Source organism: Bison bison, unplaced genomic scaffold (assembly GCF_000754665.1).
Source record: "Bison bison bison isolate TAMUID 2011002044 unplaced genomic scaffold, Bison_UMD1.0 scf7180017864295, whole genome shotgun sequence".
NCBI classification, from domain to species: domain Eukaryota; kingdom Metazoa; phylum Chordata; class Mammalia; order Artiodactyla; family Bovidae; genus Bison; species Bison bison.
In genome coordinates, this window is record NW_011494867.1 from 10,517,253 (window position 1) to 10,544,235 (window position 26,983).

General features: G+C 48.4%; 1 protein-coding gene across 3 annotated transcripts in view; it reads left to right on the plus strand.

The window, feature by feature from the left end:
- Positions 1–26,983, plus strand: part of KIAA0513 (KIAA0513 ortholog) — a 59,300-nt gene that overhangs the window by 3,647 nt on the left and 28,670 nt on the right. Inside the window, exon 1 of one of the 3 annotated variants that reach the window (XM_010850828.1) lies at positions 5,626–5,740. The exons of 1 other annotated variant lie outside the window; for it this stretch is intronic. The gene's annotated coding sequence lies outside the window, so the exon portion shown is untranslated. Of the gene's footprint in view, positions 1–5,625; positions 5,741–5,786; positions 5,916–26,983 lie in introns of those variants that run through there. One more of the 3 variants, XM_010850829.1, reaches the window with a different exon arrangement.

Consider the following 26,983-nt stretch of genomic DNA (forward strand, 5'->3'; position numbering starts at 1 on the left):
TCACTGGCCTTGCTGTCTATTCTCCAGAATCTATAGCGTTGGGACACCCCTGTTGGCGCCAGTGGCTGGGAGTGCACACTTCCAGTGCAGGATACCCAGGTTTGATCCCTGGTCAGGGAACTAGATCCCACACACTGCAACTAAAGATCCCAAGTGTTGCCAACTAATACCCAGTACAGCCAAATAAATAAATAAATTTTAAACCTATAGAATGGAACTTCCCTCATGGTCCAGTGGTTAAGAATCCGTCTTCCAGTGCAGGGGACATGGGTTCGATCCTTGGCCTGGGAACTAAGATCCCGTGTGCTGGGAGGCAGTTAAGCCTGCACATGCCACAGCTACTGAGTCCCTTCACCACAAGGAAAGATCCCTAGGGCTGCAGCCAAGACCTGATGCTGCCAAAAAAAAAAAAAACCTATGGAGTTAGAAATAGCTTAAAGCAAAGAAAAAGATCCGTAGACCCAGATAATCCAAGGGTGTGCAGGACAACACCTAGTTGCCCGTTGAAGACACACGCTGACTTTGTGACCCATTTCAAAGTCTTTCACAAAAAGACTTGTAATTCTCCTCAGCCCCCACACCTGTACGGGCTTGTTTACTGTAACTTGAAAATTGCCCTGTTGCTAAAGGAAGTAGCATGATGAAATCATTCATTAAAATATCTAACAGGATGACAGCAGTTGACAAAAACAATTCAACTCTTATCAAGGATTTTCATCTTTCTCAACAGACTTGGTATGTGGTCTTCTGCAAGTCATTTCCCTTCTCTAAGCCTCGGCTTTTTTTTTACTCTCTAAAAAAATACAAGATTAGACTTGATTTCCAAGGTTTCTTCCTATTTTGAGACAGTGGTTCAACACACTTTTTTTGGGTCTTTTATTTCATAAGGCCCACGGAACCAAACACCTACCCTTGGATGTCCTCACAGGAATGAGGACATCTCAGCTCCAGGATCAGTTCTGTGTATCCATCAGGAGCTAGTGTGCAGCTAACCACTCATCCCACGAAATAGTTCTTTTAAAGTGGAGCCTCCGTTCAACCACATGAAAAGATGCTCAGCCTCATTCAAAGTAAAAGGAATGAATCCAGATTTAAGAGTATCAAGAGATCCCATTTTTCACCTAGTCAGTTGATGAACATTAAAGTTTGGCGATTCTGTGTGTTGGCAGGAAGACCAAATTGGTACAGTTGTCCACTTTATTCAGCTCTTTGCAGAGCAAGATAGAGGTATGAATCAAAACAATTTAATTGTATTTACCCTTTGACCCAACTTAGCAATTTATCCTCCAGATAGAGTCCCTCATGCACACAAAGATGTTTGCACTTCAGTATTTATAGTAGAATGTTTGTAGAAGCATAAAAATGCATCGCCCTATATGCTGTCGATATATGAAGTAGAGTGTGTTATACATACGAATGGAATACTGTGCAGTGATATCTGAGGTATATTAACTCTATGGTGTCAGTTCAGTTCAGTTCAGTTGAGTTGCTCAGTCGTGTCCGACTCTTTGCGATCCCATGGACTGCAGCATGCCAGGCTTCCCTGTCCATCACCAGCTAACTACGGTGTAAAACTGTATTTGAAAAAGAAGATCTGGGGTATATATATGTTTGTATATACAATCCCTGGGAAAATGTACAAGGAATAGGTTTGTAACTTGTTAAGTTTGTAAACCAGGTATCCATTTTTAAATACATAAAAATTTAAAATAAATGAGACAACCCAGTGGAACAATTGGCAAAACACTTGAACAGGTGCTTCACAGAAGAAAATCCAAACATGAAAAAATGCTCATTTTCATTAGTCATCAGGGAAATGCAAACTTCAACCACAATGAAATACTATTTACACACCCAGTAGAATGGCTAACATGAAAAAAACACCAAGTGCTGGTGAGCATGCAGAGAAACTGGGGCTTCCATCCACTTCACTGCCGGGGGCAGGAATGTGATTGTTAAACCACCCTGCAGGACCGTTAGGAGTACCTGCTGAAGACAGATCGGAAGACTTGTGATAGGATGTTCCCACAATACACAGTACAGCATTGTTCATGGATATTCAGGTTGTTTGCAGTGTGGAGCCAGAATGAACAGATAGTAGTCTACCTATACAGTGAAATACAAGACTCTACAGAATGAAAGTGCACACTACACACAAGTAAATCTCACAAATAGGATTTTGAGTAAAAGTTCAAAATCGGGCAAAACTGACCTTTGGTATAGGAAGACAGGGCAGGGCTGTGATTACCACGGTAGTAGGGATGCTGGGGCCTAGTAATATTCTATTTCTTGAGCTGGGTGCTGGTTGTATGGGTGCTCACTTGGTAAAAATTCAGCCTTGTACATTTATGATTTGTATACTGGTATTTTAACAGTGGGAGAGAAAGAGACTTCCAAGGTCTGTACAGTGGAAAAATCAGAAATTTCTTCAGAAGGGAGTTTGGGTGGTTTCTTATTTTTTCCACTGAGATTGTGATGTTGAATGCATCAGCCAGATCAGGGAAGCCAGAAGGCTGAAGCTCTCCAACTCAAGGTGCTGAACAAGGCCCAGGAAGTCTAAACCCAAAGTGGTGTGACACATTCCTGAATTCCTTTTCACTGGGTCACCTCACCTCCAGCTGCAGGTAGAGCCCTCGAGGGCAGCAGGCCTGTGCCTTGGGCTCTGCGTTCCCTGGAATCCCAAGCTGGCCCTCTCCTGCCCTTCAGCATGTCTTCCTCCCCGGCACATTATCAAAAATTCCTCCTTCTCTCCCATTCCTGCGACAGTGCAATACACAGCAAATGAACGAATGAACATGTCACGGTTGGCCCCTTGTTCAGATGAAGAAACAGGCCCACTGAGTTTAAGGAGTGTGCTGAGGGTCATACAAGTGGGAGAGGAGCTCATAGCCTCCTACTCCTGAAGCACCCTCTACAGGAAGAAAGGTGTATACACATGGCTGATTCATTTTGTTATGCAGCAGAAACTAACACAGCATTGTAAAGCAATGATAAAAAAAAAAAGATACTAAGGAAAAACACCTGAAAAAAAGCACCTGATCTGAGAATGAAGCCCACCTCAAAGGGAAGCAGTCAAGAAGGCAAGAGAGACGAGACCAAGTTCTGATGACATCACTTGGCCCCTGGATCCTGCTGGGCCAACCCCAGAACTTTTCAGTCATGTAAGCCACTGTATTCCTATGATCACCACTCTTTTTTTTGGTTGTGCCTTGAGGGATGCAGGACCCCAGTTCCCCCACCTGGAGTCAAACCCGCACCCCCTGCAGTGGAAGCTGTCTTAACCACTGGACCACCAGGGAAGTCCCTATATGCCCTCTTTTTTTGAAAAACCAGTTTGCCTGGCCTTTTGTCACTTACACATTTACATTCTGGTAAATGCACGTTCCAGGTCCAAATACACTAGTTCTATCGTATTTCCTCGAATTACCAGTATAGATTTCATATCTTGAAATCTCATGGTTAACCCAGCATGACTTGATCTTTGCCACTGGTGCTTCCTCTTCTGCGGGGTCACAGATGTTTTTCATGAGTCATCTGTCCTGAATGTTTCCCAGGCCCAATGTCTAGTTCACTGGTCTGTGGTTTGCAGAATTTACTTTCTTCCCCTTTTTAAGTAAAATGGCCATGTCATGTGCTTCTCTCCAGCCTTCTGGCAAGTTCAGAAGATCTTTTATGAAGTTTGGAGAGATAGGTGAATCTTCTTGAAGATAAATGATATTTCCCCCAAATGGAGTCTGACCCTGAATGAACCCTCATTTTCCAATTTTCCTGAATAGTTGGTATCACCACAGTGAGGACAAGGCTGAAAGAGTCTACTCCTGGTGCTGGGTTCACTCACTGAACCAAAGGAGGACTTCCTCCAGCCACAGATACGATCCTCCTCTATTCCATACAGTCTTCGTGATGCTCTTGTAGCCTTCAGGATCTGCCCCCTGCATCTGTAGTGCCCACATAACTTACACTTCTCTGAATTCACATGAAGCTTAAAATACCCAGAGATCTGGTTTCTCACAAATGATGACTACATGGAGCTGGTCATGCAAATCAGAAATGGACCAGAAGCAGCTGCGGTGCTGAAGGCCCCATGCCTCTTGTAGAATCGCAGCTCCCAGCTCTTTCCTTCCCGTTGGTCCCTTCAACTTTCCCAAGCAAGTCTGAACAGTCCACTTTCCCAGGGACCAGCAGCTCCACATGTGGGGCACAAGAAAGACACTTGATCGTCAATCCACAGGTGTCTTTTCTTCTAAGTGGCAGAACTCCAGTTCCTCCTGCCTAACTCCTAAGACTTCAGAGAACAACCCCTGCCCCAGTTTTCTGAGGTTGACATTCTGCCCTAGTTCAGATGCCAGGGCATTTATTTAAAGGCAGAGCTTTTTAGGGCTTCCCTGGTGGCTCAGTGGTAGAGAATCTGCCTGCCAATGCAGGAGATGCAGGTTCGATCCCTGGGTCAGAAAGATACCCTGGAGAAGGAAATGGTGACCCATTCGAGTATTCTTGCCAGGGAAATCCCATGGACAGAGGAGCCTGGAGGGCTGGAGTCCACGGGGTTGAAAAGAGTTGGACACAGCTTAGTTACCCACCCAAAGGCGCTCTATAGCCCTGCAGTGTAGCTCTGGAACTGTCTTCAGAGAATTTGCAGTGTCAGAATTCACAGTCTGTTTCCCTAGGTGTTAGAACCAAGCTTGCCATAACCCCAAGATTTTTGGGAGGGGGGGGTGTCCATTTACATTCCTATGCTTGCTCTTGAACTGAAAAATCCCAGATACATGTATATGTATGACTGAGTCGCTTTGCTGTCCACCCAAAACTGTCACAACATTGTTAAACAGCTATATTCCAATATAAAATAAAAAGCTTTTTAAAAAAATAAGTGTCCGAAGCACACACATTTTTTACCTTTTGTGGTTTTGGTTTGTTCTTTTGAAGAGATGTGGAAGAAACCCAAGCCAGACAGCTCGAAAATTGTGTTTACTGTATCTGGTGAAAAGATGCTGATGCGCGTAGGAGTTCAAGAAAGTGGAATCCATCAGCTTTTTAAGATGCCCCCTTTCAAAAAAAATCAATCGGCCTCACAGTGCCCTTCCGTTCCATACATCCTTGCCTGACTGGTTTCACAAGTACGTTCCTTAAAGTCAAGGCTTCAGCCTAACTGAAACAGACGAGCAGGAAATGGCATAAGGGGATCCTTGTCTTAAAGGTGCGGACACCAGGGCGGGGTAGCAACCCGAATCAGGTTATACTCCCTTCCTGGGCTCCCCCACCTCCAGAATCACCAAGTAATTCACTCATCTGTCCACAGAACGGCCTGCACCCACCCCCCACCCCACAGCTCTGCTCGGCCCGGGAGAACACCCTAGTTTTTTGAGCAGATCCAGGAAACGGGGTTGCAGCGACCTTCTGTTAGAAGTCCCCTAGAGTGCTCCCAGGGGCGGGGGACGACGCCTGCATCCGAAAGGCGGCCCCAGCCCGGAGCGACCCGGGGCCGGAGGGGCCCGAGAGCCTCGGAGCTTCAGGCGCGGGTAGCGGCCCCACCCCAGCACGTGACGCTGCTTCCGGGCCGCACCGCGGCTGCGCAGTCCGGGGGAGGGGGGCGGGCCCGGGCTGCTGACTGACAGCTCGCGCGGGCAGGCCTCAGAAGGACACGGCTCCGGGGCCGGTGCAGTGGCCACACCGCCGAGCCCAAAGGCGCCCGCCCGCGCGCTAGCTCCCGGGCCCGCCCGGCCGGCCAACCCCCGCCGCGGTGAGAGGGGCGGGGGCCCTTTGGCGCCCGTGAGGGGAACGGCGTGCCAGGCTCTGTGGGCGGCGCGGGGACTCGCTCTCCGAGGGGCACAGCCGGAGCGCCCGCGGACCGGCGGGTGAGGGGGTGGTCGGGTGGGGACCGGGGCTCTGCGGGGTCGGCCTCGGCTCGCGCTGAGGTGAGGAAACGGAAGGAGGGGGCCAAGAGCCCACCTTATGGGGAGCAGGGCGCTCCCTGGGGGGTGGAGGGGCTGGAAAAGGTGTCCCCATCCCTGGCGGCTGACGGTGTCGCCAGGTGGCTTAGGAATGGAGCCGGCTCCCCAGTTTTGGGGGAGGAACCCCCCCGACTCCTGGACGAGCGTGCTGGGGAGGGGCTTCCTCGAACCGGGATGGGGAGGACTCGGTGAGTTGTGCTGCGTGCTGGGCTTTAAGTTTGCTGCCCCTCTGCTTCTGAGGTGGCAACGGGGGCGGTGTGGGGGCACAGGAGAAGGGCTCGACCCGCCTCCCCGGGACCCCCTCGTCCCCGCGGTGGTCGGGAGCAAGAGGAGCTTTGCCGTGGGGCCGTGTAGAGCAGCTGTGTAGAGCAGCTGGTTCAGGGTGGCCTGGCACAGGGACCAGGGTCTTGGAAAGGACAGGATGGGGGATTTTCTGGAGCTGGGTGGGAGTTTCGCCTTGCTTGGGGTCTGGGCTTCTCTGGGTTATAGGTTGATTGAGTTTGGGAGGAGGAAGAGGACTTGTCAGTAGGGACTGGGCAGCTCCTGTGACTCTGGTTAAGTGTGAGGCCAGGGTGCCAGCCTGCAGACTGGGCAGGAACTCACCTCTGAGCTGGCACAGGTGAGAAGCTTGACGTGCAGCTTGACTCGCTGGGGTGAGTAAATGATAGAGGCAAGCTGACAGCTGTCAGGGAGCAGGCGACTCTCCAGACCATTGTCACCTAAAGCTGAGGTTTGGAGCTCATTTGATTCAAGGCACCCCCTCCCTCAACCTAAACCAGGGCAACCAAGATGCTTAACACCGAATTAAGCAAAGAAAAAAAATTCAGTTGTATTACGCTTGAGCGCGTTTTTCCATCTTTCCGTGGTTCTGTTTGGAAGTGTGTGTTTTCCCTTGTTCCTTCTCTCCCTTGGGCTGTCACTGGCTTTTATTTCCACTCGGTGCAGAAATAGGACTGCTTACGCATTTGAAGCACAGGGCGATCGGCTGGCTATTGAGATGAGCTCACAGTGAGAAAGTTGACTCATGAGGTTCTTTTTCCATTAAAGAGATGAAGATGGCTGAGGAGTCAGGAATATGCACTTTACTGAGCAGATTATCTCTAACTTCTCATTTGGTTCTGGAATACATTCCTGTGATTTTCTTCCGTCTTTGTCTTTCGTATGGCTTGTGTGGGTTAATGTGAAGATAGTTTGTATTATTTGAGAACACAGCAACTAAGGCCAGTGAAAAACTACTCAGCAACCTGAGTAAATCACAAACCTTGAATTATTTGCTACAGATTTCCAGACAGTGCAGAATATCCACAGATATTAGACATGGTCCTTTTTGCATGACAATAGCTTTGGTTCTTTGGAGGTAAATTGCTTTAGGATGGCCCCAAATGGCTCTGAGGGGCTTCTTAGGTGGCTCATTGGTAAGGAATCTGCCTGCCAATGCAGAAGACATAGGTTTGATCCTTGGTCCAGGAAGATCCCCTGGAGAAGGAATGGCAACCCACTCCAGTATTCTTGCCTGGAGAACCTCATGGACAGAGGAGCCTGGCAGGGTACCCATGGGGTCGCAAAGAGTCAGACACGACTGAGCAGCAACAAAATGGCTCTGAGAGCACATTTTTTAGGACAGTTTTTTGGAAGGGTTTAAGGTGAAATGAGTCATCATGCTACCTGCTTTTGTCTCTCTTCCCTTCTCTCAAAAGGAAATAATCAAGTGAAAAGAAACATCAAAAGCAGCCTAGGAAGAGAGAAAGTCAGGGAAAGTCAACCCATATGACATGCAAAGGGAGGAGTAAAAATCCTTATTGCCAATGATAACCCCTCACTTTTACACCACAGAGTAATTTGCAAAGGGCTCTCACACGCAGAATCTTAACTGATCTTCATAAATGTCACGGATGAGGAAACTAAGGCTAAATGGCTTGCCCATGGTCACTTAGCTAGTAGGAGCAAAGCAGTGTTAAGCCTAGCTGTCTGACACCAGATGCAGTGGCCCATCACCGCTCCGCTGAGCAGGATGCACGATGCGGGCCGGTGACACACACATCCCAGGGCCCTCGGGATTCCCAGCATCCCTGTCCCCCACCGCTTTCCCTGCTTGCTAAGGCAGCATGGCTCTCGAGCGTAGACGCTCTCCACCACTTCCTTCTACCCCAGGCTTGAGCGTCTGCGTGTACTCAGATTTGTTTATAGGTCCTTGAGAAACCTAGTGGGAAGTATGATTGCAGGGAGTGTGTTTTGCTCAAGCGCTCAGAGTTTCCTAATAGTCTAGGTGTCTTCAGCCACGTGATGCAACAGACCAAGGCAATTCTAGGGACACTTGCCATAATCGTTTTCCTTGTCCTCCACCCAGAAGAAAAATGCAGTGGTTGTGAAACCTGAGGAGTTGACCCAGTACTTTTGTTTGTTTTATCCAGTTTTTTTTATACATGGCATTGTTTGCGTTATGGTGATGTGTTTTTTTTTTTTTTTCCCTTTCCTCTTTAAAGAGGGCACAGCTGTTCTCATTAGGGAAGAATAAGCTTGAATCCCATTTTCTAGCTCTGAGCATCTAGATCTGAAAAAGGACACCAGAGGAGGTTATCTGAGTGTGTTTCAGCAGGTCAGTGGTGCAAAACAATTTTTAAAAAGTCAAGGCAGTCTGGGGTGCATCAGTGGCTGTGTAGATCTGGAAGGACAAAGGTGAAAGTTCTCGTGTTGAGGAGCATGGGCTCAGTAGTTGTGGCTTGCAGGCTCCGTTGCTCAGCAACATATGGAATCTTCCTAGACCAAGGATTGAACCTGTGTCCCCTAAATTGGCAGGCAGATTCTTAGCCACTGTACCAAGAGGGAAGTCCCAGAGTGATTTAAAACAAAAACAACTTTGAATCAAATCATGTCTCTCCCCAGTGACATCTCAGTAGTCTTGGGATCAGATGCAAGCTTCTTACCTGGGCCCACTATGCAAGGACTGACTGACCTTCCTTGTTGCTCCAGCTTCATCAGTTGCCACTCCCTCCCTCAACAAAAGTCCCTCCTTCTTTCTGGGCCTTGACTGGGTCTAACTTGCTCTGTCTCAGGGCCTCTGCACTGGCTGTTCCTCCAGCCAGATTCTCCTGTGGCTGACTCCTTGTCATTCAGGTCACTGGTCCAGTGTCACAAGCTTAGTGGAAGCTCCCCTAACAATTTAAATAATTTCATCCTGGTCCCCAACCCACTTTGCTCGTGTCGTATTGTTTTACTTTCATCATTGGTATCAGAAATGGCCATATGTGTACGTGCTTTTAGTGTCGGCTCCCCGTTTAACATCGCATCAACAGAGCCCCAAAGAGTGCCTGACACGTAGTAGGTGCTCAGTAAATATTTGCTAAATGAATGATTTTTATAACAGACCTTGTCAAAGATAAGAGGGATTGCTGCATTGGTAGATAATAAGTTAGTCTTCTCTTACTAGAGACAGCCATCCGTAGGCTGGTCAGCTGACTGTCAGGCCAGAGAATTTTAAGCTTTAGACAGACAGTAAAACCAGATCAGTTTATGAGTCTCCTAGGGCTGCTGTACCAAAGTACCACAAACTGGGGGATTTTAGGGAAGAGATGATTATTCTCTTACAGATCAGGGGACAAGACGTGCAAAATCAAGGTGTCAGCAGGGCTGGTTCCTTCTTGGGGTCTGTTCCTGCCCTTCTCTCAGCCTCTGGGGGTTTCCAGCCACCCTTTCTGTTCCTTGTCTTGCAGCTGCATGACCCCCTTCCCTGCCTCTCTGGTCACATGACCTTCTTTCTGTGTGTCTGTGTGTATGTATATGTGTTTTCACAGTATCTTCCCTCTGTGTGTGTCTCCCTGTCTCTTCTTATAAGGACACCAGTCAAATTGGATTTGGGGCCCAACCTATTCCATTATGACTTTATGATTTAAAAAAAAAATGTTTATTTAGTTGGCTGCACCAGGTCTTAGTTTCGGCATGCAGGATATTTAGTTGTGGCATGTGGGATCTAGAACCCAGGTCCCCTGCGTTGGGAACACAGAGTCTTAGCCACTGGACCACCAGGGAGGTCCCTCAGCATCTCTTTCCATGGTTCAGTTCATGGGATGCTCAAAGCATAACACCTTCTAACTTTGAGATCCAGTAACATTTTAAGGGGTAAAACTGGTAGGAGAGGGCCGGATTATTTTTCGGGCTAATGACATGGATTTGGATGTTTATGCCTAAAGTATTTGTGATCCTTACAACTTACAGCTTGTGCTCTAGGTGGGTCCCGGGCGAGGAGAGGGAGGGTCTGATTCATAGAGTGACTTGCGCAGGGTCATCCAGGACCGCACGAACCTCCCGACTGACTGCAGAGCCGGTGGCCTCTCCCCATAACCGCTGGTGGCCAGGTCTCCCTGGTGGCTCCAGCCTGGGGCAGGATGCAGAGTTTCCCTGACAGCTCCAGAGGCCCTGGGGGGATGACTGCTCCCTTGGGGACACACTTCTGTCTCCGTCCTTGTGACGAAGGGTTGGCTCCCTGATGGCGAGATAAACGGTGCCACTGGACACGATGTTCCCATGTCAGGCCTCGCATAGCCGGTCGGAGCCGGAGGCCACAACATCAGAGCAGTCACATTTTTCCTTTGTGGGACTTTCCCAGTGATTCTGAGGGGCTTTTAAGTAAGGCTTTTGAGAATTCTGAGTTTCAGTGTCTCAGATTTTGACCCTGAAAAAGGTTCAGAAAAAGGGCCATGCAGGAGTTGCTAGAAAAACTTGTGATTTGGGCCTGGTAGGTGGAGAGTGGGGTTGAGGGTCATGAGAGCAGGGCAGCCTGTGAGCAGAGCAGCCAGTGTAACCTGTCCCTTCGCCTTCAGAGGTCTTTTTATTGCTGGCTTCATCTCAGCCAGATACCCAATACCCACTTCTTCCCTATTTAATTTTTTGTTGGCTGGGTAATTCATGCAGGTGGTACAAAACTCAAATTATATGGGAGGATGTCCAGGGAAAAGTGATTTCTGTCTCTACCTCTCCTCCCCTGGCTTCCCGTCTCCTTCCCAGGGGCACCATCTCTGCCCATTTCTGTGTCTCTTTGCAGAGACTGAAAGTCCTTTAATGTCCCCAAGTGCCACCCCCACCCCACCCCATGTCATCCCACACACTGCACTCCCATCCTGACTTTTCATGCCTCTTGCCTTTTCAGAACCCTTGCTGTGGGGACCTGTTAGGCTGGTCTGTTCCCAGGTGCTAAGAGCTGATGGCAACACCTCTGCCAAGAGTTTTATATTTAGAAGGGAGATGCTTAGAAAAATAGGAATCTGTAATGGTAGAGCATGGGGCCTTCAGGGAGGAGTGTGGGAGCAGAGCTTGTATTTGTGGGTTCGGATCCGGTGCCTTGAACTTCAGGGTTAGCCCTGGCGAGGAGGCCTATGTGCCTCCCGTCACAGCCTGTGAGCAGCGCTGGCTCTCAGGTTCATGCAGGTCTGGTCCAAGTACTAGGCTGTGTTTGCAGCTCATCTCTCCCGTTTCCTGGTCTGGAGTGGGGCCCATCCTCCGTGTTTTACGCACAGTTTGGTGGTACCTTCATAGCTCTCAAAAGGCGGTGTGGTCCCAGTGTGGCACATGGGGTGACACTTCGTGTCCCGTGACAAAGGAGGGATGTCATGGAAGAAAAGCCTCTCATCCTTGGGGCCTTGTGGGCTCATTCTGGAAACTTCCTTCTGCCTCTGAAGATGCAAAGTGAATGATCAAGATGCATTGCAGTGTGGGAATCATCTCCACCAAAAGCTGAAAGAAATGGTAAATCTGGAAGGGAAAAAAAGAGAGTCAAGGCAATTGTTTTTTCTCCTCGTTACTGAATCCATGTATGGAAGCTCGTGCTGGGTGCGGGCCGTGTTCCCAAGGGCCAGCCTTGCACAGACAGGTGTGCTCTGAGGCCTTTGCAGCCCAGCCAGGCATGACTCAGAGCCGATGACTCACTGGTGGCAGTGATGACCAACAGGCAGGGGAAAAGGAGAATCTAGAAAGAGCAGCACCAACAGAAAATGCCAGAGTTAGTGAGCTTGGAGGGTTACTGTTCAGCTGACATCCTTGAGTGAGGGGCTTTGAGGGTGAAACAGGGAAGCTAAGATGCAAAAATAGAACCCAGGAAAAGTGTGTCGGGGGGAAACCCTCACAAGAGAAGAAAGCTAAACTGAACTGTATGCTAAGTCACTTCAGTCGTGTCCGACTCTGTGCGACCCCATAGATGGCAGCCCACCAGGCTCCCCCATCCCTGGGATTCTCCAGGCAAGAACACTGGAGTGGGCTGCCATTTCCTTCTCCAATGCATGAAAGTGAAAAGTGAAAGTGAAGTCACTCAGTCGTGTCTGACTCTTAGCCACCCCATGGACTGCAGCCTACCAGGCTCCTCCATCCATGGGATTTTCCAAGCAAGAGTACTGGAGTGGGGTGCCATTGCCTTAGTAAGTGCTAAGAATGAAATCAAAGAATTCAGTGAGATCGGACAGTGAAAAGCTTAATTCGTGTGGTGATGCACAGGAAATAGGAAACCAGTTCACAGAGGGAAACTGGTCCACTTCCCTCTCTGGAGAGAGGCAGGTTATGCTGGACTTCGAGAAGCAACAGGATCACTCTCAGGAGCCCGAGGCCTGCTCTGGATGATGAAAAAATTTCATTTTCCTGTTGTCGTGGAGTAAAGGTTGTCCACATAATCAAATGTAACGTATAGGGAATTTAGTAAGACCCTTGTGCCCCATGAAGGAAGCAGAATCTCGGACTTCCATTTCTCAGGTCACCCCAAGGGGCCAAAACCTGAGGGGTCCCAGGGATTGACCCCTCCCGCCCAGTGGTCCTCCTCTGTCCTCACCTGTCCCATCTCTGCACAGTCACCAGAGCACAGCATCTTGGCACAGTTAAAATCAGATTGTGGCATTCCCCTGAGGCAAACCCTCCAGGCCTCTCCCAGTGCTCCTGGGGTGAAACCCAAACTCCTTAACTTGGCTCCCAAGCCCCTGCCTAGCAGGTGGCAACCCCACCAGCCTCAACCAGGCCAAGTTCATTCCCACCACAGAGCCTGTGAACTTGCCATTTGCTGGGGCTGGGCTGCTGGTGGGCAGTGGGGATTCCTCAGGCTGAAGGAATAGAAGGGCAGGGTGAGCCACACATATGGGCTTCAGTTTCTAGCAGCCGCACAAACAAGTCAATGAAACAGTCCCAGTTAACTTTAATAGTAGATTTTATTTAATCCAGTATGCCCAGGACATGATCATTGACATATCTAATCAATATAAAAATTGTTAGCAAGACAATTACATTCTCGTCCAGCACTTAGTCTGGGGTCTGCGTGGTTGGCACATCTCAGTTTGAGTGAATCGCGTTCCCTGGCTCAGTGACCATGCAGGGACAGTGGCTGCAGCCCTGTCCCGCTTGTGCTTTTGTTTCATTTTGTTTCATTCATCACTGCTCTTGCGATGGGGAGCATGCTGCCTCCTATTTACCTCTGTTCTCTGATTTGAGCACATGCTCCTGGACGCCTGGGCTTGTTTGCCTTGTCCACTTGGCATAGCACCTGGCACCCTGTGATGCTCAAGAATGTTTGCTGAGTGATCAAACATACACATGATCGAACAAACGAACCACTTCTTCCTCTTCACATCCCAGAGGCAACTGAATAGTTGTCACTGCCATTTAGAGCCTCCTTTAATCAGGGGAACTTCATGCACAAGGCTTCCTGTTTCTCGTAAGTCCCTAACTGCCTCATATCAGGACTTGGGTATGTCACAGGCCCATCGCGATAGTTCTTTACTGAGCTTATTTGCAGGGTGACGGTGATACTACCAAGAAAAAGATTTTCAAAAGGAAGCAGTGAACAGGATTGAGGCTCTGTGGTGGTGTTAGTGCTCAGAGTTAATCTAGATCAGGCATTTCAACTGGGGACAACATCTAGGGACCTTCTCATCACAGCTGGATGGTGCTTCAGGCATCCGTGGGTGGAGGCCAGGGATGCTGCCAAGCCCGCAGAACAGCCCCCACTGCCGAGAATTATCCAGCATGCGTGCTGCTGGAGCCCTGCTGTTGATCAGCGTGGCTTCCTGTTGGCTGCGTTTCTGAGTTGCCTCTGGTAACGTCAAGGAGGTTATTAGTCTCTAGAAACTTGACAGGTTCTGTGCCGGCCCCATCTTTTCATTCCCTTGTCTCCCTTTCATGTAAACCCACCCCTACTTAGCATTTCTTTTCCTACGAGGGCAGACCAAACAGGCACTGCCTCCAGCTAAAGCCTTTGAGATGAAAAAAAATGCCGCTCCACATTTGCAGCACAAATTAGAATTCTGCAGGGCAGACGTCTGGAGAAGACCGTGCTGAGAGCTGTGGATCCGTGTGCTTTACGCCCGTGGAAGCTGTTTGGAAACCTTTGCAGCAAAGCAGAGCAGAAGCCCATTTCTTGCCACCTACCTTGAAGTCAACATCTGCCATCTACATTTTCAAGCAAACAAACAGACATGTACTTACACTCATAAGCAGGACTGCTCTGCAGAGTCACACCTGTTTCAATTCTTGTTAAATATGAACGCCCCCCAAAATCAGAGAGTTCAGCTCCCATACTACTGTGGGTAGAAAAGGGATTGATGATAAGTTTCAGGTTTACACTTTTAGAGAATACTTGCAAACATTAAGTGGTGTTGTGCTACACTTGATAATCTTTCTCATCCTCAGTCCTCTGACTAGGTCTGAGTAAGTCTGAACTTCTGTGTGTGTGTGTGCACGCGTGTACGTGTGCACGTGCGTGTGTGTTGGGGATTATTACTGTCTCTTGCCTGCTGCTTCTTGCTGTTTTCTTTTTTCTTTCTCTTTTCTTTTTGGCCACACCTCACAGTATGCAGGATCTCAGTTCCCTGACCAGGGGTAGAACCACACCCCCTGACCACTAGACTGTCGGGAGTCCCCCGTGCTGTTTTCTCTGCAGTGTCTCCCCTTGCCTGGCTGGCAGGCTCCCACCAGATCTCACCTGAGCAGTGCAGTCCAGGTCTTGCCCAGGCAGTATCGCCTGCTTCTGCTTCTGGTCTCCCATTCACGCCTGCATCCTGGAATGACAGCGCTGGCCCCCCTTGCTATAATCATTCACTTAGGTCTGTCTCTTCTTAGATGGTGCCTGGGAAAGGAAGGCCCATATACTATTCATCTTTGTGTCTTAATCGCAATTCCCATGATTTGGTAAGGACTTAATAAATGGTCACACACATGACCTGAACTCTACAGGATAACACGTTTCATCTGTCACGCTGGCACTGCCTCCATCTGAGATGAGAGGCAGCGGCTGTGTCCTTGGCCTTCAACGATGAAAGTTGCAGGACTCGGCACTGAGCAGAGAGATGTCAAACCAGCCCCGGGGCAGGAGTGCTCCCTCCTCTCCCTAGTTCTCTGTTTCACTCAGTTGGCGCTGTTGTGGGCAGAAGTGTGGGCTCCAGACGCAGCTGCGTGTGCACCGCTGTGCGGCTTTGCTGACACCCTGTCCCTTCCCTATGTCACCATTTCCCATCTTAGAGCTGCTTCCGTGAGTCTGCACCTTTCCCCTGAGCTTTCTGTCAGCCTCCCCATCCCTTTTTTTTTAATTAAAAAAAAATTTTTTTTTAAATCTTTTGCCCGTGCTGAGCGGCATGTGGGATCTTAGTTCACCAACCAGGGATTGAACCCAGGACCCCTGCTTTGGAAGCATGTTGCTTTAACCACTGGAGATGGAGAGAAGCCCCTCCCCATCCCGTCTGTGCCAGCCCCCACTGTCTTCTAGAAATCTAAAGTCTCATCTGACACTAACGCTTTGGGGTTTTATTCGAGTAAAATAAAATCTGGAATCACTTATGCATAATTGTTTTGTTCTTGCTCCTTTGCAAGTGTTAGTTGCTTAATCTTGTCCAACTCTTCGACCCCATGGACTGTTGCCCTCCAGGCTCCTCTGTCCATGGGATTTCCCAGGAAAGAATACTGGAGTGTGTTGCCATGCCCTTCTCCAGGGGATCTTCCTGACCCAGAGATCAAACCAGGGTCTTGTACATTGCAGGCAGATTCTTTACCATCTGAGCCACCAAGGAAGCCCAACATCTCCTTTTGTTCTTTTATTATTATTTTAAAATCGTTCAGTTTTTTTTTTTTTTTTCAATTAAGGCCCCAAGTAACTAATAGGAAAACCTAGCGTTTGTGGGTGAAAAGCTCTAAGCCCTGTGTGTTTGCCAGTCTCTACTAAAGTAGGAATTAAACAACTTCTTTAAATGCTTTGTAAAAAATGTCACACTGCTAAATCTGACATTGCCTGCATCACTTCCAAACAGGAAGACCTATAGTTTATCTTCTCCGGGAGGGAACAGTAATCCACTCCGGTCGCTGACAGCTGCCGGGAGCATGCTTAGCTGTCTCTCAGTGAGCAGCTACCTCCTTGCCTCACAGCAAGGTCGTGGACCCAGACTCTGCTGGGCCTTATCTAGACTTTCTTAGCTCTGTGGCCTTAGACAGTTAGTTTAAAATACTTATCTAAAAAGCTCTTTAGGCAGCTTCTCTAAGCCTTGAAGTGTCTTCAGCCATAAAATGGGAATAGTAATAACCTAGCTCCTGTATTACAGGAGAATTAAAGCAGGTTCTCCACATAGAGTGCTAGCCTGGGGCCTGGTGTGTGATGAGCATACACTGAGTGTTGATTGCAATTATCAGTTAATTATTAAAAAGTGCTAAATAATAGTCACAGCATTATGGAAAAGGACAATCCAAACCACCTTGGCTTTTTCGTGCCGTTGTCGCTGGCCAAAGCAATAGTCCTTCTGGAGGGCATGTCACACCAGCAGCCACGGCAGTGCTCAGGTGTGGCCAGAGGTCTCCGGTGCTTACTGAGAGGTGGGAGCAGTATCTGTTTTGCGATGTCTGCAAATGCCATCCTTTTATGCAAATTCAAATTTGCAAGGGGAGAAAATTTTTAGAAAAATGTAATTGTGTGTAGCTTCTATCATGAGTAGTATAAGAATCTTGAAAAGGTTTGATAAAAGACTCTGGTTTCACATCTCAGACTTCTTCATAGAATCGGTGATGCTCTGTCATTAGGTCCCGCAGCGCTGGACCGTTGTCTCACCCCATTTCTCCCTCTCTGTGTCCATCTGTCTGTCTCTATCATTGTTTCTGTCTCTCTGGTCACTGGAACAACCAGCGTAGGTCTGGTCTTCTTGATGGGATGACAGTCTCCTCCATGTCATGTTTTCAGGAATACTCAGTCTAAAGAGCGCAAGGGATCTCTTCTGTTAACACGAGAGTCTGGACTGGAGTTTTAGGAAGACACATTTGCTCAGTAAGGGGGCAGCAGTCGGTGGTGGTTCAGACAGTACAAGGAATCTGCTTGTAATGAAGGAGACCCAGGTTGGATCCCTGGATTGGGAAGGTCCCTTGGAGAAGGGAATGGCTACCTATTCCAGTATTCTTGCTGGGGAGATCCCATAGACAGAGGAGCCTGGTGGACTGACAGTCCATGGCTGGACATGATTGAACGACTAACACCCGCCCCCCCAACACACACACACGGAATAGGGAAACGAGCCAGTCACTCCAGGAAGGAGTGAGCAAAACCAGCTGTGGAGGTGGCGGCCTGGAGGCAGGTCTCCTGTCTCATCTTGGCAGGGGACCCAGAGGCATCGCCCCAGTTCTCTTGAACTCTGGGCCTTGGTTGGAGGGATGGGCTGATGGCTGGCAGAGCTCCAGGCGTGGCCTAGCCTGGAGAGCATGGCCCGCTCCCTGGCGGCCATGTTGCTTCCAGGAGCAGATGCTGCCCTACAGAGCTGGTCTCATATTTCTTGGGTGGTTCTGCCCTGTGTGACTGACTTCAACTGCCTCAGATGCCTTCTGTGGACCTACATGTTTTTAGAAAGGCATGAGCATTTCCCCATCTCTTGTTTCCTGAAAACCACAGCAGCTCAGAAAGAAGTCGTGTCTTTTCTCCGCATGGACACTTGATTCAGCCTCTGCAGCTCAGCCTTTGTTCAGTCAGTCGTGAGGAAGCTGAGTCCATAGTGTGAACTTGAAGGGAAGAGGTGACCTGGAGCCTGGGGTGCAAGTCAGGAGCCCTGAGTCCCCAGGGAGGGTCTCCTGTGTCACCCAGCCCAGGCTTTCCCTCTGGTCCCAGAGGGGAGCTTTGACTGCATTTTCTGTGCGCAGAAGCATGAGACCCCCAACTCTCCCAGCACCTCCTTCCACTGAGAAGGGGGTCCATCCCTAGCCACGGGCATGATCTCTGACAGACAGATGTGTTCCCCGATGTTTCCTCGGCAGGAAAGGGTGGGTAAAGAGGGGCTGGGGTCCTCCCAGAGCTGCTCGGGCTTTTACAGTAAAATGAGAGTTCTCTCTGCGGAGCGGATCCTTTCATTTGGTTCTTAAGCAGAGGGCCCATGACTATTTTAAGACAGTTGCAGGGGGCTCTTGAAATTGAGTCCCATTTCAAAGATTCAGTGATCCCAAGTCACTGTTACTGCAGAGGAGGGAACTGAACCCTGCCCCATGTGTTGGGGGCACAGGGGGCCTGTTTTCCAGCCTCTGCAGGCTCTGTTGACCTTCTCAGACCAGTGGTCAGCTCACTAGGCTTAATGGAGCTCCTCCAGGTGGCTGACCCTGATCCTTATGTCCAGCTTGGGCTTTTGTACTTGTCTCAGGCCCGTGACTGGACCCGCCTCGGGTGAGGCTTATCCTCCAGTGGCCGGCAGCTGAGGGAGGGGGTCGGAAAGGAGACGCTGCCCTGTGGTGGGGAGCCGTGCGCAGCCCTGGGGAGGCCAGTGGGCAAGGCACTCGCACTGCCTCCGCGAGTTGCTCTTAACTTGACTGTCATTACTTTGGCCTTTGGCTATCTGCGCTTCCTGTAGAGAACCCAGGGAAGGTCGTCTCTGTGTTTCTCTCACTAACCCTTTCTTCTGTGTGTCTCCTGTGCGTACCCACACCTGTGATGTGCAGCCATTCTACTAGCATTGCTCTACCTGTTTTGTTTTAAAACCAAACGGACTTGATCCGGAGTGCTTTCTTCCTACTTAGCCCCTTCCTCCATGTAGACAAAGGATGAGAAATCACGGAAAAATGAGGGACTGTGGGATCGAGGCCCCGCCCAGTTCTCCACCTCTTGTCTCACATGTCTGACCCTGTCTGCCTGCAGAGGAAGGGTGGCCCATGTGTAGGCAGGTGGTGTCCCATAAGCTTGGCTGGCACAGGGATGGAAAGGACTGATTTGTTTGACCCTGTTCTCCAAGGATTCAGGTCCAGACCTGTTTTTCAGGAAGGGTGTGTGGTTCCAAATGGACACCTGGGAGAAATGTGGACACAGGTACCGGTCAAACCAAGAAATCTAGGTCATGCACTAGGCTGGATGAACGTCAGCCATGGCGCTGTGGGGTCTGGGGTCTCTAGGGCCCCACTTTAAAAAGAGAAGGGAACTACTATTTACTTATTAGCCCCTGTTCTAGGCACTTGGCTCGCTGCTTCCACCTCTTTTTTTTTAAATTAACATATAGTAAAATTTAGTTTGGGCCGACTCTGGGAGAGAGTGGAAGATAGGGAAGCCTGGCGTGCTGCAGCGCATGGGTCTGCAAAGAGTTGGACATGACTGACCGACTAAACAACAAATAGTAAAACTGACTTTTTTGGAGTACGGTCCTGTGTATTTTAAAATACGTACAGATTTGTGTAACCACGAATTCAGTTAAGAGACAAAACACTTTCTCCGTCACCCCCACGTTTCCTTTTGTTGTTTGTTGCACCCCATCCCTAACTCCTGGCAGCCCCTGACCCCCATCTTTTGGAGCACGTCTTATAAGTGGAGTCAGGGTGTAGGTGAAATTCCAAGGACAGTGTTTTCCACTCAGCATCACGCAGTTGAGGTTCACCAAGCTGTTACGTGTGGTGGGGTTTTATTGCTGAGAGGTCGACTCATATGTACCCCACAGTTTGTTTAGTCATGCACCCGGAGAAGGACATCTGGGGTATTTTCAGTTTGGGACAGTTATGAATAGAGTTGCTAGAAACATTTGTGTACAGATTTTTGTATGACCCTGAGTTTTCATTTCTCTTAAGTACGTATCTAGGAGTGGGTGTGTGTGACAAGTATATGTTTATAAGAAACTTCCCAAATCTCCCATCCTGAAGAATTCCAAATGATGTCTGTATATCCTCCACCCTGAAGGGCTTGGAGCATAACTCCCCGTTCCTTAAAGGGGGCCTGGCCACAGCAACAGCCTTCCAAAGAGCACAGTTTGGAAAGGGAGATAAACAAAAGAGCACTGTCAGTGGAGAAGCCTGGTAAGTGTGACCTCAGCCTGATGATCAAGGTCACCCGGGAGAAGTCATGTTGATAGTATGTGCCTTTGAAATGATATGATAGAAATGGTGCCTTCTCTCTGGGGTCTTCCTCCCCAACACCCATAACCCCAGTCTAACCACAAGAAAAATACCAGCCAGATCTCCACTAGGCACATTCTACAAAATACACACAAATACACCTCAGAAATGTGGTTTTCAAAAACAAGGAGAATCTGAGAAACTGTTGTAGCCTGAGGAGACAGGATGACAGTGTCATGTGGGATCCTGGAACAGGAAAAGGGCATTAGGAAGAGATGGAGCAAATATGAATAAAGTACATATTTCAGTTAATGAGAATGGATTAATACTGATTCATGAATAATAACATATACCTAACTAATACAAGATGCTAACAATAGGGAAAGCGATGTGGGGTATATGGTAGGTCTACAGTAAAGTGAGAAAAGTGAAAGTGTTAGTTGCTCAGTCATGCCTGTCTCTGTGCGACCCCATGGACTGTGGCCCTCCAGGCTCCTCTGGGGAGGAGGAATCCCTTATGGGATTCTCCAGGCAAGAATACTGGAGTGGGTAGCCTATCCCTTTTCCAGGGGATCTTCCCGACCCAGGGATTGAACTGGAGTTTCTTGCATTGCAGGTGGATTCTTTACCAGCTGAGCTACCAGGGAAACCCCAATTGGTGGCTCACTATGGTTTTAATCTGCCTTTCCCTCATGACTAATGATGTCACATACCTTTTCATATACTTACTTACCTTCTGTATCCCCTCTGGTGAAATGTCTGTTCTTTTGCTCCTTGTTAGGTTGGCTTGTTTTCTTACTGTTAGGTTTTGAGAGTTCTTTCTGTTTTCTGAATAGAAGTCCCTCATTGGATATGTGTTTTGCAAATATTTTCTCCTAGTCTCTAGCTTGTCTTTTCTTTTAACAGTGTTTTTAACAGAGAAAAATTTTTAATTTTTATGGAGTCTAGTATATAAACTTTTCCTTTTGTGGACTGTGCTTTCAAATGTCATATCTTGGAACTCTTCACATTGTTTTAGTTGAAAACTTTTTTTTTTTTTTTTTTTTTGGGAAGTTGAAAACTTTTTAAAGCTTTACATTTGGTTTGTGATCCATTTGAGATAATTTTAATACGGTGTGAAGGTTTCAGGTCAAGGTTTATTTGTTTACTTATTTCTTCGCTCATGGATGTCCAGTTGTTCCAACACCATTTGTTGTTGAAATGGCTGTCCTCGCTCCATGGAGTTGCTTCTGGATCTTTGTCAAAGCTCAGTTGGCTCTCCTTGTGCGGGGCTGTTTCTGGACTCTGTCCTGATTCATTGTCTGTGTGTCTATCACCCAGCAACGTCACACTGCGGAGGGCACGGCCAACAGGTATATTTTTTGCACTGTCTTCTTTCTCCTCTTCTTCTGGGACTCTAATGACACAGATGTTAGACCCTTCAGTTTTGCTCCACAAGTCCCCAAGGCTCTACTCACTTTTAAAAAAACCTTTTTTTTCCCTCTCTCTTGTTCAGATTAGATCCTTTTTATTGACCTGTCTTCATGGTCACCGTCTCTTTCCTTTATCATATTCAGCCTACTGTTGCTCCTTTCTAGTGGTTTAAAATTCTTCAGTTACAGTGTTTCATACTTCTAAAATTTTCATTTGATTCCACTTCACTTCTTCTCTTTCTTTGCTGAGACTTTTGGTCTTTACCTGTATTTCAAGAACGTTCCTCCTTACTCCTTTGAGTATGCTTTATAATAATGACTTTGAAGTCTTAATTAATTCTAATACTTTGTCATCTTGGCACTGGTATCAACTGATCCTTTCCCATGTGAGCTGAGGATTTTCCTGGCTCTTTGTATACTGAGCAATTCTGGGTTGATCCTGAATATATGAATATTGCGTTATGAGACTCTGGGTCTTATTTAAATCCTGTGGAGAATGCTGCCATCTTTGCTGTAGCAAGCACTAGACCCATTTGAGTTCAGATTCTGGACCCCTGCCAGCCCTCTGCGGGTCTCCGCACCAGTTGTGTTTTCCAAGCCTTCATGATGCTCTTCAGCTCTGCCGTGTGTCCCCAGCGTGGCTCCGCGTTCTCTCCCGAGGCTCGGTGCTCTGAGGCCACAGTGTGCCACTCAGGCCTGTATCTGCCGTTGCTGAGCTCAGGGCTGATCCCGGGAGCGTGCCTGCCCCGCTTTATGGGGTTGTTCTCCTGAGCGTCTCCTGCTCCACTGTCTCCCCGGCCCTTTCCAGTTCCAGAGGCCTCTTTCTTTGGCTTTTCATCCTGGAAGGAGGGGCCTTATTTCTCCTGCTCTGCTACGCTCTTCCTGGGACTTAGCTCACATCCATAACTAAGCAAGAGGATGACCAAGAGAGAAAAGTCCAGTGGGGTTTTCACCTCCTTCGACTCCTCTAGTTGGAAAGGAAGCTTCCTGCCTCAAAGCTTTAGGCACCTGTGGACCCCTCTGCAGCTGGGGGGTTGCTGGGGACCGGGACATGAGAACACCAAGAAGACAGAAGCACGGGAGAGGAAAAGCCCTGGGTTTGGGCCCACTGCCTCTGAGAATTAGGCAACCCCCTCCCTGCTCCCCACGCCAGCACGCAGCTTCTGGAGCTCTGCTGAGGCCTCTTTCTGGGTACTGGGTTATATGCAGTCCAGGCTGGGGTCCTGGAGTTGGGAGGAGGCAGGACTCTTTGGCGGGACTTCAAATCCTGGTCATCTTCCCTCCTCAGCCTGCTACTGTTTGCTTTTCAGAGCCCTCATATAGCTGCCCTGTCCATCTTGCCCAGGTTTTATAGCCACATTCAGTGGGTGAGATGGGATGGAGTGTGTGCTTAATTACTCTCCTCACTCAGAACCATAAGGAAGCTGGAAGACAGCTGTTTGAGAGGCATTCAGTGAAGAAATCTGGGTTAAACAGAGACAGGAAGTCAGGATGAAGCTGGTACAGGAGAACTGTGGTTCATGTGGGGAAGGAGGAAAATGAAAGGATAAAAGTTGGAAGGATTTGGAAAACCTGATGTGCAGCATCACATAGAGGACGGGTGGAAGGAACCCTTGAGCTCCCCTCGCCCCGTCTTCACACATCTGGCCTTGCACACTCATCAGGTTGCTGGGTTGAAGGGATGGTTTGACTATAGGCACCTGAGCTGTATTCCTCTCCGTTTGGGGTATTAGGAAATGTGTACACAGAGAAGCTGGGAAAGATCTCTCTGAGAGTCGAGAATCTTTAGCGTATTGAAGTATTTGTATCCAGGTGGTCACCAATGTGTATAGCCTCATGCTACAGAATCTGACCTGGGCTTGATAAAGAATTAATCTCTTAAAGTAGATTCTTCTCTCTCTCCCTACCCCCCATCCCCCTCTCCCTTCCTCCCTGTCTCACTCAAGTAAAGCAAAGCCTTTATTGCAAGAATAACTCTTGCTTTCTTAAAAGATTTTCTGAATGAGAGGACCATTAATACCAATGACTGTTACTGAATTTCTGTCTACACTTGTTGACACAAATGAAAGCAAAGAGCATTTGAAAATCATAGGGCAGAACTTTGGAAGTGGCCGTTTTCTCCAGGGTCTCTGATACTGATCAGATCTTCAAAGTCCCCATTGTCCTGTCAGTTCATGTACTGAACACTCTTCACATGCCTAATACAAATACCATTCAGAATTCATACGATACTTTAGCCATTTGACTTTTTTTTTTTTTTTTCTGGTTTGCTTTATTAGTTCATTTGATCCTTATAAGAACAGTGTGAGGCAGACAGGATAGCTGTGACATTGTTCTGTATTATTTTTATATAGTTGAACATTACATCTTGGTTTTTCATTTTCTGCTTCATTTTCATTTAACATAAGCATTTTCACAGTGCCATGTTGTCATTATTTTCTGTCATATTTCAGTGAAGTGCCAGAATTAATAGCAAAATTGACACAACTTTCTTGTTGATCGTTTAGTTTATTTTCACTTTCCTTTTGCTGTTGTAAAGCTTGCTGCATAGAGGTTTTGGGGGCTATTTTCTTTGGATAAATTAGATAGGCTTTAAAAATATTGTTAAATGTATTTCAACACCAGGGAGGATTTCAAAAGACCACAGATGACCTAGAGAGAACACCAGCGTGACACAACTACAATTTTCAGATTTCTCCACGTTGCAGAGCCGGGGTTGGATGTGCCAAGAGATTTAGCCAGAGGAAGGTGGGTGGTGTGTATAAGGAAATGAAGAAAGTGTTAGCAAAGGCCGTGTGTGTCAGAAAGAGAGGAAGACAGGGAGGGATGAGGGGAGAGAGAGAGGGAAATAGACTGATTATGGGAAAGTTCTGTCTTGAAGAAACCAACAACCTCATGCTTGTGTGGGGTTGCTTTTGAATGAGAGCAGCATCCCCTCTGCGTGTGACCATTGGAGAGCTGCATGAGCAGCCTTGACCAGCTCCAGATGGCAGAGCACCTTGACCACCAGCCAGAGATGACGATGTCATGGCCAACCGGTGACAGTCACTTGCGGCATCAAGCCGAAGGCTCTCCGAGGCCTCCAGGTGAGCCCGCGTCCAGGAGGACTTGCCCAGAGCTGACCCTCCTGAGGAGGCACAGGTGGCCAGTGCACACGGCTCTTTGTCTTGGCCCTGCGTTGGGCTGCCGGGGCAAAGCACTGAGCTTAAAGAGGATGGACGTTTGTTGAGTTCCATCCCTCGCCTGCCTTGGGCTTTAGAAGGACCAAGGATCAGATCTTTTTAGGGAGCCTATTTCAGTTCAAAAAAGTGCGGCTGTCTCTGTGCCAGGGGCTCGGGTAGGAGGCAGTTATTTTGCCAAATTGCCCAGAAGGATGGAAAACCAAGTCCATCTGTATCCAGATGGAACCCCGCTGTCACTGAGTTGTCAGCTGTGTCCTTTTACTAAAGAAGTGCAGCTGGGACATCCCTGGTGGTCCAGTGGTTAGGACTCCACTGCAGGGGTGTGGGTTTGATCCCTGGTCAGGGAACTAAAATCCCAACTGCCTCGAGGTGTGGCCAAAAAAAAAAGAAAAAGGAAGGGCAGGTGCTCATGGAAGGACAGGGTGTACCTGTAAGTTCTAACATTTGGTTGTAGTGCAGTCAACCCGGTAAGTTAGTGGTGGGAATCGTTAGCAAACGCCAATTCATTGAGGAATTACCTGGGATGAATTAGACATCAGTAAAGTGCAAAAGGTATTTCCAAGCACTGATGAGAGATGACATTTGAGTTGAGACTTAGAGCAACTTTGGAAAAACTAAGAAATTTCAAAGACTTAGACTGGAGAGGAGCCATTGGTTTGTAATCATCATATACCTTTTTCTCCCTCCCTGATCCACTTGCAGCTGGTTGAATTCCTGGAGCCTTCTGCAGTGTTGCTGAACCAAGGGAGGCAGCCTGCACTAGACTATAGGAAACTTGTCTCCTCTACCACCCTATTCCCCACCTTAGCACAGCGCCCAGCCCATCCTGGCAGTTTTAATATTGACCCACCAAGGTCAGGTGTGAGGGAGCCAGCAGATGGCCCCTTATCTCCTTTTCCTGGGAACTGTGAATATTTTAGACCTTTGCTTCTTCCTGGAGGTCATAAAATAGGAACTGTTTTCGGATATAACCATTACAACAGCTGCAATGGAGAAAAACCTGCATTCAGTGTCATAAAGTGTTATCTCGGGTTGGAAATGGCACAAAACCCTAACGGTCCCGTGGCCTCTCCCACTAACACCTTCTGCTTCCGACTCCCTTTTCAAGAAGGAGACTCTGGAGGGTCCATTCTAGGGGTGGAGACAGCTGCCTTGCTGGGAATGTGCTCTTCCTGCTGGAACCACAGAGGACAGTCTGATTGCTTGGTCACACGGCCGCTCCTCCCAGATTTGAATCCGCTGTCTCTTCTCCCAAGTTACTCGCCCCCTCAGTAAATCCCCCTTGAATTTCTCACCGTTGCTCACGTGACACAGTTATCAGGTAGGATTTTGGTTTTTTTTTTTAGGATTTTGTTTTTATTGTCATTTTTGGGTTGCCCTCCAGATTCTTGGGCTTCCCTAGTGGCTCAGATGGTAAAGAATCCGCCTGCAATGTAGGTAGACCCGGGTTTGATCCCTGGGTTGGGAAGATTCCCCTGAAGGAGGGCATGGCAACCCACTCCAGTATTCTTGCCCGGAGAATCCCTATGGACAGAGGAACCTGGTGGGCTACGGTCCATGGGGTCACATAGAGTTGGACACGACTGAGCGACTAAGGACACTCCAGATTCTCAATAGCTTTCTCCTTTTCCACAAGTCTTACAAGCATTTATCACATTAAAATACTTTGCCAGTTTATTACTTTTTCCAAACTGATGTATCCTACTGGGCTGCTCTGGGCCCTATGACTGGGGAGCATGAGGCCTGGGTCTCCAGACATGTTTACTCCGATTTGCTGCCCCAAGAGGAGCTGCCAACTCCTTCTGGGGTGTGGGATTGGACAGAATGTTCCAGGAGCTGCCTGACCAGCAGAGGCAGAGTTGACTGAAACTATCTCTCGTGTTTTGGATCAGGTGCTTCTGACAGTGCAGCCGAAGGTCAGTTTTGAGTTTGTTGTTCTCATCAGCATCAAACCCCTTGACTCGTGGCACGCGTACCGTGGACTTGTGAAACTCTGGGTTGGAATGTCAGGTTCCCTCACTAATAATTTATGAGTTATTCGAAGACAGAGGCTGGGGGTTTCCTCGCAGTCCCGTGGTTAAGTCTCCAAGCTGCCAATGCAAGGGGTGCAGGTCCATTTCGGGGTCGGGGAACTAAGATCCTGCAAGATGTG